Below are 16073 nucleotides of genomic sequence, written 5' to 3' on the forward strand. Positions count from 1 at the left end.
AAATTCTCCAATGACATGAACAAAACCAAAAATGTTTGTTTTTCAAAGAGAATACATAATATATTTATGTTCTGAATAAATGTATATTAGTCAGGATTCTCCATAAAATCAATAGGAGATACATATGTAAAAAACAGATAATTGAGGAAGAGACTGTAAGGAATTGGATTATGTGATTGTGGTGGGTGGCAAGTCTATAGGCTTGAAGCTGCAGATGAGTTGGTATTGCTGTCTTGAGACTGAAGGCTGGAAAGAGGTAAATTTCAATGTTTCAGTCTTGAGGAGAATTCCTTCTTATTCAGAAAACCTCAATCTTTGTTCTTAAAGCCTTAAACTGATTAAATTATGCCCATCTTAATTATAAAGAATAGTGTCTGCTTTTCTTGTAGTATACTGATTATAAATGGTAATCACATCTATCCAGTGCCTTAATTGCAACATCTAATGAAGTGTTTGACCAAACACCCAAGCATCACAGTCTAACCAAGTTGATACATAAAATTAACCATCACAGAACTTCCACTATTTGTTTTTTCATCTTTCTATAAAAGCATGTATTTCCACACACCATAATTTTGTTTTAAGTTTGTCAAAGGTTGTAGAGTTTGCTTATATCACATAATTAACATGACATTGTATGGAGGGAAGTGAGGTCTGCAGAGGAAATGAACTGAGCTGATCCTCCACTGTGCTTGTCCTCCAGGGTTGCTTGTCACAATGCAGGCAAAAGGATTGTGACTATTGGTCTTGCAAATGTGTGTGGCATGATACTCTTTCCCATTAAAAACTACATGAGGAAACTCATGCTCATTTGTCAAAACTTCTTGCATCATGTATATGTTGACCTTTGCATTGCTAAGAGAAGACATGGCACAGGAAAGAGTGTAAACTATTTTATACTATAAAAAGTCACAAAAAAGTATTTCTTTCCTGACATTCTTACTTTTATAAAGAAATGGTATAGGATTGGCTTTCCAGAACATTATCTATCTGCATGAATATTAGTATTGTTTTTGTTGATATTCATTCATGTGTTGAGGCCCTGTAAGTATTGTAGGCACCATATGTTTTAAAGTAAATCTACATATTTGAAAAATCTGCACCTCTAGGTGATAGTGGAGAACTTAAAAACAAGGTAATATAATCTGTGCATAATAATTATGGTGGAGATGGATAATAAATGCATATCAAAATAATTATACTGCAAGTAAAATTAGAATTATTATGTAGCACAGCATATAATTACTGTGTCATTTTTTGGATCTAGAGACAAAACAAAATTCAAATTTTTAAAAAAATGTAATCAAACTCTTCTTTGATTCATTCACATTAAAGCAACTTTATCAAATGCTTTAAGATGACAGAGCAAGAGATATGTCCTACAACACAAATAGTATATACACATTCCATTTATCTTCATAATATTATACAATGATATCTGACATTATATTTGGATGATTTTTAATTATTTCCTTTATCCAAGACAAGGGCACAGATTTTATCAGAGGGATTCTACCTGATTGAAAGTATGTATTTCCTACTTAATGAGGCTTCACTAGACTCCAAAGCTTCTCTGTCAGGCATATATAGTTGTCAATTTATTTTGGGTAAATTCAAAGTATTGTTTGTATAACTTGATGTATCCTGGCCTGTCAAATTATTGGTAAAATGGCTTTGTATTCTCCTGAGTTTTTACAATTCCAGTTAGCCAATATCGAAATCAGTGAACATAATGAGCGGTGTATTATTTTTTGGAAAGACCATTTTAGAACCATCGGATGCTACTGGTGAAATTATTCCATTTCATAATATGAAAATGAAGAATGAGACTCAGAGAAATCAAGTGACTTTGTCTTTACACAGCTGATCATTGCCAGAACTGATGCAAAGTTTCAAGTCTCTGGATTTTGTTTATTGATAGTCTTCTCAACGGCAGTGAATAAAAATTCTAATTTTAGTGCTTAACATTAAAATTTTTAAATGTAAATCTTTCAGTTGAATCTCAGTGGAAGAATGAATTAAGTGCATGTTTTTTATACTATCTGATCCTAACTTGTGTATATAATCAGGTCTAATTTAGTGTTTCCTTTATTTTTTTCTCTCAAATACATTATCTACAATTCAGTTATGCTCAAATCTACAGGTTTGAATGGTTGTCCAGGCCTATAGGGGATAATCTAAGTATTGTTTTTTGAGGCATTTTGTGTAATTTGAAGTCATTAAATTCTATTACATTTTGATATCTGTCAGAATTTAGATTTTTCTGTTTTGTCTCATGATTAAACTGTTACATTATTTAGTATCATTTGATAATGATATGCTGAACATAGATTAATTTTCAAGATAATTCAACCCCTGAGTAAACTAATCATTTCTTTTTGATGTCCTCCTAGCCTTTGACCACATCTGTATGAAAATGCTCTTTATACTTAACTGTATTTCTATGTTTATCTCAGTTTCTTCATGATTTATTGCAACCCCCTAAAGACACAGAATGTAACTTACTCACATTTGTATTCCCAGAACTTAATATAGCACCTGGTACATAGTAAATGCTTAAATATTTGAAAAAATAACAATGTAAAAATTACAGATAACATTTTCAGCACTTAACTATTTTAATTTTATTTTTTTGAAGTAGAATAGTTTTGAAACTAATTTCATACTTGGCTTTTCTCTTGAGCAGAATGTATTGAACATAATTGCATCTTTTCTTGATGAGTTACAACAAACAAATATGCAACAGGGTAGCCACCATGACCTTCTTTGAGTTCCTCAGAAATAGTATTTGCCCTCTTGTCTCAAGGCCTTTGTATGTTCCATCCCAGCTCCCTATGTACTATTTCTCTCTTCCATACTCCTCCTCCTTTCATTTCTTTAACAGGGCAGGTTTATCCTCAGTTTTCCAAGGATGTCTTCCTGGCCAGTAGCCCCCTACCCCACCAATACTTGTACTAGACCAGGTTCTCTTTTATAAAACTCATGCTTTAATTTCATAAATCATAGCCCAAGTGTTAATTATTTATTGTGTAATTATTTTGTTCATGTATTTTTTTCCAAGTTCAACTCTAAGCTCCTACAGTGATGATGTCTTTTATGTTTGGCTCACCATTATAACTACTTTAGGCTGAATACTTTTTGTAGAATGAAAAATTTTTAGAAGTTTTCATTATTATACTGCACTGTGGTACTAACAGTAATGCCTTAAGAAACTGCTGATGTATTCAGGAATTTTTTAAGACTTTACTAAATAAATCTAGATTACTCTTCAATTTTTTTCTTCATATGTTTTGTAGTTCTTAGGTCTTCAAAAATTGTTTTTAGATGTCAGCTGTCCTTTGCTTTTATTGTCAGTGTTTATTTATTTACTCTTCTCTTCTGATATTTTTTCCTTCACCATTATACAACAAATGTAGGATCAAGTGAATGATGTAAGACTAGAATCAGAAAGTCCACTAGGCAAGATATTTGCCAGCAAAATATTAAGCTGTAAGTAACAGAAAATAGACAGGAGATACAGGGTAAGACTATTTTGTTCCCACAATACAATGGTCAGAGGCAGCTGCCATGATGATAACTCTCAGGGACCCAGACCTTTTCAACCTTTTCTCCCACCAACTTTGACAGATGGACAGTTACCATCGTGTTCTTCTACCTTCAGAAGAGCAGAATTGTCCCTGGAATCCTTCAGCAGATTTCTGCCAATGCTTTCTTCATCAGAACAGTGCCACATGATATCCTGTTAAGCTTGGGCATGGAGTCGTTGGCTTTCTAGCCACCAGAATAGGGCAGGAGAAGGGAGAAGGTCTGGGAGTGAGTGTTGAGTGTTTTAACCTAAAGGGTCCTCCTCAGAGGACTCTATTAGGTCTTGAATGAGGGTGGAAAGGTAAAAATAAAATAATTGATATAAATAATAGTTAATGTATAAAACTTAATAGCCAGACAATAGACAGCTGGAGAAATCTTGGGTGGTGAAGAAATTTCCTTTTGAAGAAGGTATAATTCAGTTTAAACAATGTAAATAAAAGGTAATATGGTCACTTTCCAAACAATAAATATTATTTTAGTATACTTTTTCCAGTCATTTTGTATGCATTTGTACATAGTTTTGATCATTGGGAATACAAATGTATATCTCACTTTTATATTTTTAAGATAACACACATTTCTCCATGTTTTTTACCTAATGGTTTCTTAAATTTTTAATTTTTAATTTTATTTTTATTTTTTAATTTCTTTATTGTTGTTCAATTACAGTTGTCTGCATTTTCTCCCCCCACTCCAACCAAACCCACCTCCCTCCCTTGCTTCCACCCTCCCCCTTGGTTTTGTCTATGTGTCCTTTATAGTAGTTCTTGAAACTTAAATTTTAAATATGTTAGATGCTACTTAACATATTTAATATTTTCAACATTGAAAATAACTATATGCATGTAATATTTTTCATAATTTTTATTAATTCTTTGGATTATATATTTCCAGAAGTGTGAATGGTAAATGAAAAGATAGGAGTGGATTTTTGTTATTGTGTTACCATGCCATAGTACCAACTTGTTTGCCAAATGGTACATGAATGACTTCAACTAAGAAAATTTGTCAAGAAAAATAGATTATAAGAATCAAGAGGAAGGGCTTGTTTTGAATTGGAGGATGAGGATTTATTTTGGATTTAGATGTATTAAATTTGGGTTAATGGTGGAACAGCAGTAAATAATTTAGGTAGTAGCTTGATGTATAAAACTGAATTTCCCGAAAGATATTAATTAGCACAGAAGATACTGATGAGGAATTTCAGAGGTAGTTTTCTTTTTAATTTTATTTTTTTATTGTTGTTCAACTACATTTGTCTCTATTTTTATCCCACCACGTGCCCCCCGCCCCACTCATCCCCACCTCCCACCCTTGAACCTACCCCCATTGGGTTTGTCCATGTGTCCTTTATACATGCTCCTTGATGGTCCTTCCACTATTTTCCCCATTATCCCTCTCCCCACACCCCTGTGGTTACTGTCAGTTTGTTCTTTTTTTTTAATTTTAATTTTTCATTGTTATTCAATTACAGTTGTGTGCCTTTTCTCCCCATCCCTCCACCCCACCACAGCTGAACCCCCCTCCCTCCCCTACCTCCACCCTCCCCCTTGATTTTGTCCATGTGTTCTTTAGAGTAGTTCCTGTAATCCCCTCTCCTCACTGTCCCCTCCCCACTCCCCCCTGACCATTGTTAGATTGTTCTTAACTTCAATGTCTCTGGTTATGTTTTGTTTCCTTTTTTCTTCTATTTATTATGTTCCAGTTAACCAATTCAAAAGAACCTGTGCACCCCAATGTTCATAGCAGCACAATTTACAATAGCCAAGTACTAGAAGCAACCTAAGTGCCCATCAGCAAGTGAGTGGATCAAAAAACTATGGTATATTTACACAATGGAATTCTATGTAATAGAGAGAAAGAAGGAGCTTATACCCTTTGCAACAGCACGGATGGAACTGGAGAGCATTATGCTAAGTGAAATAAGCCAGGCGGTGAGGGACAAATACCATATGATCTCACCTTTAACAGAGGTAGTTTTTGATATGAAATATAATCTTTAAGAAAAATAATAGGAAAAAAGGCAGCAAAACATCCACAGTACTTAGCAGAAGAAAAGAAATTAGGACAGCCCATAAAATAGAAAGAGAAGGAAGCATTGAGAAGCACACTGATGAGCAGGCTGGTGTGCTGTCAAAGGGGCTGATGGAGGGGAGAGTCTTGGGAAGGAGATGCTGGTCCTCAGTGACTGATGCAGAGTGAATAAAAATGAGAATGGAACAGGAAGGAACTGGATGATATGCCAATAATGCAAAAGTTCTGGTGGTCCCTGATAGCTCCCTCCCACCAAAGGATCAGCTGTGGAGGTCCACACAGGCAGTTCTTTCCAGGCACCTCCTTCTACACTTAGACCCACATGCTCTGCCGCATGGGCCTGAGACTTCCAGATCTTTGCCCTGTATCCCACTCCTGCTCACTGCCAATTCCCTTGGATTGGAGTGGAGAGTTTGCCCTCTTTCTTGGTAATGCCCTTTCTACCCAGGAAACCATTTCAATTTCTTGTACGTTTTGTCACCTGAGGATCTTCCTGAGAGCCAAACCCTATCTCAGGCTTCCTCTTATTTCTCTTCTCCCCAGAGAGGAGGTAGGAAAGCAGTGATTTTAAAGGGGTGGAGCAACACAATTCTGGGAAGGTGAAACCTCACACTGGGATGCTTAGGGAGTGGGCAGTGAGGAAGTTGAGACCTTTGCAATTAGGCAACATTTGAACTTGGAATAGTTACTAAAAGAGCACAGCATCACAGAGTACCAAGTCCATATAAAATAGTCACATATGTACACACACAACATCTTGCTTCACTATACAAGGCAAAATAAGATGAAATATAGAAATGAATTATATTTGGCAGCTTTAAACAGCAAAGACATGAATTAAGATTTTAGTCCAAAGTTAGTTTAACTATTTAAATAAATGAGGGGACATGTCTAATTTTGTTGGGGTGGTTTCTTGCTTCCAGATCAATTACACTAGTGCAGCTGGTCTTATTTATCATTTTTTTCATGTTCAGATGTAGGGAATCTGGACATTGTCTTAAATTTACCAAATAGTTTTAAATACTTTATTCCACTCAGCTTTAGGTGTGTAGGGGGAAAAAAACATATGTTGCAAAATGTAATGGAAAATAGGAATGCAGTCTTTTTTGGGGGGGGTGTCATATTTAGAAATACCTTAACATCCACTTAATTTCCTACTAGTCATTCAGTCATTTGGATCATGTAGCTGTGGCCACAGATACAGCATGATTTTATAAGGTGTCTGCACTTCCTGTCTCTGGCTGGCTTTTCATCTATATCCCCAGCATAGGAGCCCTTGAATTCACATTCAGCTACTGCTCACAGGGCAGCTCATTCAGCTTTCCAATGTTGCAGTTCATGAGGATACAGTGGCTTCTCAGTTCCATGGCCCAACATCAATGTTTTATTTAAAAATCACTTATTCAGAGGGAATTATTTTGTGTTTTCTACAATTTATTCATGGACTTCAAAGGATTAGTTGGCAGTTCATGCAACATCCCTCCAATAAAGCAGGCAATTGTTTTCTGTAAACAAGAATGTATGGTTATTTATCATACTGTGGCTTGACTTCCCTTCACAGAAGACAGGCCCCAATCTCTACAGAGACTTCTGGTGATATCTGGGAAAATGTTGGCCACAGTTGGAAGGAAAATCTCCCCTAATGATAGGGTATTTCTTGGTGCTCTAAACCAGGGTTTCTCAACTTCAGCAGTATTGATATTTAGGCCCATATCATTATGTGTTGTGGGGCTGTCCTATGCATTGTAGGATATTTATTTAGCAGCCTCCTTGGCCTCTACCCACTAGATGCCAATAGCACCCTTCAGTCATGACAATCAAAAATGTCTCCAAACATTGCCAGCTGTCCTGGGGTGAGTTGTCACAAAATTACTTCTGATCCTAGACACTTATTCCCAGCACTTCTGACCAAGGACCCAAGCTCTTCTTTAAAATTATATTTATACTGCCTACACTCTGTGCCCAGCTCTAGTTCTTGGCTCCAAAGCATATAAATAATGGTGGTTTCCTTCTGCCTTTTTTTTCAAGCAGAATATTCAAACCCAAAATTAGCTGGTCTAAGCCTGTTTTATCTTTAAATATTATTGCATTTGCTCCAAGCTTTGGATCTTTTTTTAGAAGAGAATATTAATTAAATTTAATTAAAAATATTGAATATCTACTATATGCTGTGGACTATTTTGGGTGCTTCAGAGTTAGCCCTAAATTCTTGCCTGCATCGAGTTTTCATTACAGTGGAGGCAGAAAATAAGATAAGTCAGTCAGGTATTTGGAGAGAAATAAGTGAGGGTGGGGTATGTGTGGAGAGAATGCCAATATTAAATAGGGTGACTAAGGAGACCTCACAGAGAAGATGATGTCTGTTTGAGTTGGCCAGTCTTGGGTTGAATGGAGCTGTGCCATTAAGCTGGGCCAGCAATTTTCAACCCTTGTGCCACAAGAATTTTTAAATTATGCAATACCTGACTATTTAGTCAGGGGAACTGACCTTTTTCCCTTTACATTGTCAAATAAAAAATTACAACAGCCTACACAACAATAGCTGTCTGGTGGAAATGAATCAAAATTATACACATGTATTTTTACATCAGATCAGCAAAAATATATATTTTTTGGTGTGCCACAGAATTAGTAATTAGTTTATGTGTGCTGTGCTAAGCTGTCATAGTTCCCTGATTTCTTTCTTGGGGATTATACAGAGAGTGTTTAGCACAAGGACTGGTGAGTGAAATAGTTCCCTGGGATTATGAGCTGCCCTTCCAGTCAACATGTCTGTGTTTACCACCTGGAACCACTGCATCCTGGCTCTGGCTTTCTGTCTCCACTAAATTCACTGCACTCATTTGTAAAAAGACAGTAAGTATAGTATCAGTCTCACACCATTGTTAAAATGAAAAGAGATAATAATACAAAAGCTTAGCAGAGTGGTTGCCATGTAGCTATTTTTATGACTATATCAATTTAGGGCACTGAAAATAAGTCATCATCAGGGCACATGAGTTCATCATAGCTTCTCCTTAGTAACACGCTTCCTGCTCTCTCATTATGTGTGCACATGTGCACATGCAGTCACTGTCACATCAAACCTTTGGCAGAGTTTCTGGCAAAAAGTAAGGGCTTCAAATAAAGTGTTTGTTATTATAATCATGATCATTGTCATTCTAGTACAAGAGAATTAATATTACCATCCATACTGGCTAAGATTTACCACTATTTATCTGGTAATATTGATTAAAGATTGTTTTAAAAATATTTATTGAGCACATACTAAGTGCTAGACACTTTTCTAGGTTCTGGGAAACAGCAGTGAACAAAACAGATGGACAGCCCTGCCCTGTGGAGCTGATATTTTAGTGAGAGGAAAAAGACAAAGCAACATAAAATAGGTCAATTATATAGTATGTTGGAAGATGACCAGTGCTCTGGTGAAACATGAAACATGAGAAGAGGCTGGAGACTAGGAGCATGGGGTGCACAAGTGGGGGTGATAAGAACTCCATAATGTGGTCAAAAGGAAACATGCCTCTGAAAAAGTAACATTTGAGTGGAGACTTGAAAGTGAGGCAGTGAGGTGTATGATATCCAGAAGAATGTTCCAGATAGAACATCAGATGCAAAGGCCTAGTGGGGCTGGGACACACCTGACATGTGCAAATAACAGGAAAGAAGTCTAATAGCAGAAGAGTGAGTAAGGGGAGAGTAGAAGAGATGCTCAGAGAGATAGAGGGTCCCAGGAGGGGCTGAGCCAGTGTGACTTGGTTTTTACTCTGAGTGGGATTGAGTGGGAGATTTGGGAGGAGACCTGCTTTATACTGTACAAGAATCTTAACAAACTATAGAAAAGCAATGGTGGAATCAGGGAACCAGGAACTTTGCTATATTTTAGATGACTAAGATAAGGATGTTAGTATGGGAATATTTGTCTGATTCTGGACTTATCCTTTAAAATTATTTAACAACTAGTAAGGAAATTATAAAATGGTTAATACCTGTAAATCAATACAACAAAACAAAACAAAAAAACTCTTATGTTTAGGCTACCAAATACCTTACAATATCAGTCCTGGATCTCATTTTTTCCTATTTTTTATTGTTAGAAAATACAGACATTTTCAAACATTTGTAGAAACAGAGAAAAGAGTATAGAAAATCCATATATTGTCATCATCTGGCTTCAATTATTATCCACATATTTTCTAAAGAACCTACATTACTGTGAATTGGAGAGTTCTTTATGTATTCTAGCTAGATATTTTACTGGCTATATGATTTTCAAATATTTTTTCCCACTCTGTAGCTTGTATTTTCATCAACTTAAGGTCTTTCACAGAGTATAAGTTGTGAATTTTGTTGAAGTTCAATTTATGGAGGTTTTCTTTTATGAATCATACCTTTGGGGTCATATCTGCAGGACCAAGCTTTAGGTCCTGCCAATTTTCTCCCATTTTATTCCAAAATTTTGATAGTTTTATGTTTTAAATTTAAATATTTTATCTATTTTGAGTTGATTTTTGTTTGAGATATGTGATTTATTATTTTTCAAATATATGTCCCATTGCTCTAGCACTATTTGTCAAAGAAACAATCTTTCCTCCATTGAATTGCTTATGCACCTATGTCAAAATATAGTTGATCCTACTTGTGTCAAACTATTTCCGGATTATGTATTCTGTTCTATTGACTTATGTGTCTATCCCTCTGCCAGTTCCACACCATCTGGATTACCTTAACTATATGTCTTGAAATTGGGTTGAGTGATCTCTTCCACAAGGTTCTTCTTTTTCAAAATTATTTGAACTATTCTAGATCCTTTGCCTTTCCATATAAACTTTAGAGTAGTTTTGTCTATACCTATAAAAAAATCTTTCCTGGATGATAGAATTATCTGTATATCAATTAATTTGGGGAGAATTAATATTTTTATTATATTGAGTCTTCCAATCTGTGAATGTAATATGTTTCAATTTATTTAGATCTTATTTATTTTTTCAGCATTTTGTAGTTTTTAGTGTATAAGACCTAATATGCTTTGTTAGATTTACATTTAACTATTTCGTTTTATGAGCAATTATAACTATTATTATATTTATGTGTTTTGCATGTGTTTATTGATAGTACAAACATGATTGATTTTTTATCTTGTATTCTGAGACCTTGCTGAATTCACTTAGTAGTTCTAGAAATTTTTTTAAAGATCACATGGAATTTTCTACATCAATAGTCATGCCATTGGCAGATAGTGACAGTTTTATTTCTTCCTTGCTTTTTTGTGTGCCTTTTATTTTATTTTCTTGCCTTACTCCACTGGTTATAACTTCCAGTACCAGCCTGAATAGCAGCAGTGAGAGCAGACATCCTTGGCTTGTTCTTACTCTTGAAAAATCATTGAGTCTTTCTGCATTAAGTATGATGCTTATTGTAGGTTTTTTGGAAATGGTTTTTATTAAATTGAGGATCTTTCCCTTTATTCCTAGTTTCTTGTGAGCTTTTGTTATGAATGAATGTTGACATTTGTTAAATGTTTTTCTGCATCAATTAATATATGATCACAATATTATTTTTCTTTAGCAAATATTAATATTGTATATTATATTTATAGATTTTCAAACACCGTAACAGATTTTTATCCCTAGAATAAGTCTCCCATGGTCATGATGAATTCTACTAATTTTTGTTAAGGATTTTTGCATCTATATTTGTGAGGGGTAGTGGTCTGTATTTTTCCATTTTTATACTGTCTTTGTCTGGGCTTAGTATCATGGTGATACTGGTTTCATAAAGTGAATTGGGAATTGACAATCTTCTGTTGTCAGGAAAATGTTATTCTTCTTCAAATGTAAATGTTTGGTGGAATTCACCAGTGAAACCATCTGGACCAGGAGATTTAACTTTCAGGGAACTTAAAATCATAAATTCAATGTCCCCAATAGTTATAGGGCTGTTTAAATTATGTATTTAATATTATATGAATTGTGATAGTTAGGGGTTTTCTAGGGACTGATCCATTTTATCTAACTTGTCAAATTTATATCTACAGAATTGCTCATAATATTCCCTTATTATCCTTTTTATGTATGCAGTATCTGTGATGATATTCCCCTATTTCATTCCTGATATTGATAATGTTTCTTGTATTTCCTTTGTCAATGTTGTTACAGGCTTGTTCATTTTATTGAACTTTTCACATCCTATTTTTTTCTATTAGTTTTATTTTTTGAATTTCATCGATTTATGCCTTTATATTTAATATTTCTTCCTTTGTACTTGCTTTAGGTTTGTGTTCTTTTTATAGTTTCTTGAGGTAACAGATTAGATTACCAACATTTTCTTCCCTCTTTTCTATTGTATGAATTTACTGATATAGATTTCACTCTCAGTACTGCTTTAGCAGTTTACCACACTTTTGATATGTTTTATTTTTATTTTCGTTTAACAAAATGTGTTTTAAAATTTTTCCTTGAGACTTCTATAACTCATAGATTATTTAGAAGTGCATTGTTTAGTTTCCAAGAGTTTAGGAATTTTTCTTTAATCTTTCTGTTATTAAGTTTCAGTTTGATTCCATTGTGATCAAAGACCATACTCTGTATAATTAAATTATTTTAAAGTTAATGAGGTGTGTTTTGTGGCCCAGGATAAGGTCTGTTGTGCTGTGTATTCCATATAGCTGGTGTTAGATGAAATGTACTAGGAATATCAATGAGAACTTATTGGATATGGCATTGTTGAGTTCTTCTATAACCCAGCTGATTTTCTGCCTAGTTGTTCTATTAATTGTTGAGAAGTGGTATAGTTTCTAAAACTACTGAAGTCACCAAAATATTTGTGAATCTATCTATTTCTTTTTTTGTTCTATCAGTTGTTGCTTTAGATATTTTGTAGCTCTGTTGTCAGATGCATATACATTACATTTTGCTATGTCTTCTTGGTACAGTTACCTTTTTATCATTGTGTGATGTTGCCAGTAAATTTTTTATCCTAGAATCTACCTTATCTGATGTTAATATACATATCATGTTAATTAATGTAATATTAAAAATATACATATGGCCCTGACCAGGTGGCTTGGTTGGAACATCTTTCCATACACCAAAATGTTGTGGGTTTGATCCCTGATCAGGGCACATACCTAGATTGTGGGTTTGATCCCCAGTTGGGATGCATATGGGAAGCAGCTGATTGGTGTTTCTCTCTTACATTGATGTTTCTCTTTTTCCCTCCCTCTCTCTATCTAAAATCAAGAAAAAAACATATACTTGGGTGAGGATTTATATATATATGTATATATATATAAATTTCTCATTTATATATGAGAATTTTATATATTTCAAATTTCTAACTTTTATATATATATAAAAAGTTATATATATGCATATATATGTGTGTATATATATATATATATATATATATATGTATATAACTTTCAATGTTCCTATATTTGGAGTGTCTTACAGACAGCATACAGTAAGATGAATTTTTTAAAAAGTCACATCTGCTAAGGTTCTCCCTATTTTTAAATTTTAAGATAATTTTTCAAAATAGTTTTAGGCTCACAGAAAAATCAAGAGGGAGGTATACAGATTTCTCACATATCTCCTGCCACCACACATGTAGGTCTCCCCCACTATCAATCCCAAACCAGACTGGTACATTTGTTATAACTGTACTTTACAATGAACTTTACAATCACTCAAAGATTGTATTTTACCTTAAGGCTTACTGTTGGCATTGTGGGTTCCATTATTACTTTATCATAGAGAGTACTTTCACCACCCTAAAAATCCTCTGTGCTCTGCCTATTTGGATCTTCCCTCCACCTTAACATCTGGCAATGACCGTACTTTTTACTGTCTCCATAGTTTTGCCTTTTCCAGAATGTCATACTGAGGGAATCATACAGTATTTTGCCTTTTTGGATATGCATTGAGGTTATCTCCATGTCTTCTCGTGACTTATTAGCTTGTTTCTTTTTTGGCACTGAATAATATTCCATTGGCTGATTGTACCACAGATTATTTACCATTCACCTAATAAAGTACAACTTGGTTGCTTTCAAGTTTTGGCAGAACAAAGATATGTGTGCAGGTTTTTGTGTGGATTCAAGTTCACAGATTTACAACTCCTTTGGGAGAATACCAAGGTGAGTGATTGCAGGATCATCCCTGATGACAATGATGTGGAACATCTTTTCATATGCTTATGTATCATCTTTATTTATACCTTTTTGGTGAGATGTCTGTTAAGACATTTGGCTCATTACTATTTTTTATTATAGTTCAATTACAGTTGTCCCAATATCCACCCTCACAATTGCTCTACTTTTCCCTGCCTCACCCTGGCTCCCACGGTCAATTTCCACCCTTTTGTCCTTGATCATAGGTCTATTATACATGTTCCTTAACTTGACCCTTCCCATTCTTTCCCCCATTATCCCCTGCCCTCATCTTCTCCAGTCACTGTCAGTTTGTACTTTATTTCCATGTCTCTAGTTCGATTTGAATTGGTTGTTTTGTTGGTTAGGTTCCACTTATAGGTGAGATCATATGGTATTTGTCTTTTACCACCTGGATTATTTCACTTAGCATAATGCTCTCCAGTTCCATGCATGTTGTCCTGAAGGGTAGGAGTTCCTTCTTTCTTTCTGCTGTGTAGTATTCCATTATGCAAATGTAGCAGGTTTTGAACCACTCCTTCACCGATGGGTACCTAGGATGTCTCCAACACTTGTCTATTGTAAATTGTGCTGCTATGAACATTGGGGTGCACAGGTTCTTTTGAATTGATGCTCAGGATTGTTAGCATATAATCCCATCAGTGGAATCACTGTATCAAAAGGCAGTTCTGTTTTCAGTTTTTTGAGGAAATTCAATACTGTTTTCCACAGTGGCTGCACGTGTCTGCATTCCTACCAACAGTGCACTAGGGTTCCCTTTTTACCACATCTTCGCTGGCACTTGTTTGTTGATTTATTAATGATGGCCATTTTGGAAGGTGTGAGGTGATTCCTCATTGTGGTCTTAATTTGAATCTCTCTGATGGCTAGTGACGTTGAGTAACCTTTCCTAAGTCTCTGGGCCTTCTGTATGTCCTCCTTGGAAAAGTGTCTGTTCAGGTCCTTTGCCCATTTTTTTCTTCTTTTTAAAAAGATTTTATTTATTTACTTTTATTTTATTTTTTAAAATTATTTTATTGTTGTTCAGTTATGGTTGTCTGCATTTTCTCCCCACCCCTCTACCCCACACAAGCCAAACCCACCTCCCTCCCCTGCTTCCACCCTCCCCCTTGTTTTTGTCTATGTGTCCTTTGTAGTAGTTCCTGATAACCCTTCTCCCCACTGTCCCTTCCCCCCTCCCCTCTGGCTATTGTTAGATTGTTCTTAGCTTCAATGTCTTTGGTTATATTTTGTTTGCTTTTTTCTTCTGTTGATTATGTTCCAATTAAAGGTGAGATCATATGGTATTTGTCCCTCACCACCTGGCTTATTTCACTTAGCATAATGCTCCCCAGGTCCATCCATGCTGTCACACAGGTCAGAGTGGCCAACATAAAACAAATCAACAAATGAATGTTGGAGAGGATGTGGATAAAATGTAACCCTCACACATTGTTGGTGGGAATGCAGACTGGTGCAGCCACTGTGGAAAACAGTATGAAATTTCTTCAGAAAACTAAAAATGGAACTGCCTTTTGACCCAGCAATTCTACTGCTGGGATTATACCTTAAGAGCCCTGAAACACCAACTGAAAAGAACCTATGCACCCCAATGTTTATAGTAGCACAATATACAATAGCCAAGTACTGGAAGCAACCTAAGTGCCCATCAGCAAACGAGTGGATCAAAAAACTATGGTACATTTATGCAATGGAATTCTATGCAGCAGAGAGAAAGAAGGAGCATTACTTTTAGAGAAAGGAGAAGGGAGGTGGAAGAGAGGGAGAGAAACATCAATGTATGGTTGCCTCTCCCACACTCCCTACCAGGGACCCACCTTTGTCCAGGTTTTAATTGGATGGTGTTTCTTCCTGCTGCGGAGTCATGTGAGTTCTTTATATATTGTGGAGATCAAACCCTTGTCTGAGGTATCATTGGCAAATATATTTTCCCAAGTGGTTGGTTCCCTTTTCATTTTGCTGATGTTTTCTTTAGCTGTGCAGAAGCATTTTAGTTTGAGGTAGTCTCATTTGTTTATTCTTTCCTTTATATTCCTTGCCCTGGGGGATGTATTGGTGAAAATATTTCTGTGTGGGATATTGGAAATTCTCCTGCCTGTGTTCTCCTCTGGGACTTTTATGGTGTCAAAACTTATATTTAAGTCTTTTATCCATCTCAAGTTTATTTTGGTGTATGGTGTAAGTGGTGGCCTCGTTTCATTTTTTTTGCACGTACCTCTCCATATCTCCCAACACCATTTGAAGAAAAGACTATTTTCACTCCATTTTATGCTCCTGC

General features: G+C 35.4%; 1 protein-coding gene across 2 annotated transcripts in view; it reads left to right on the forward strand.

Moving 5' to 3' along the window:
* The window catches only part of TMEM182 (transmembrane protein 182), an 82148-nt gene that overhangs the window by 3248 nt on the left and 62827 nt on the right, over positions 1–16073 (forward strand). The window lies entirely within an intron of this gene.

This window comes from Desmodus rotundus, chromosome 5, assembly GCF_022682495.2.
Source record: "Desmodus rotundus isolate HL8 chromosome 5, HLdesRot8A.1, whole genome shotgun sequence".
NCBI lineage: Eukaryota > Metazoa > Chordata > Mammalia > Chiroptera > Phyllostomidae > Desmodus > Desmodus rotundus.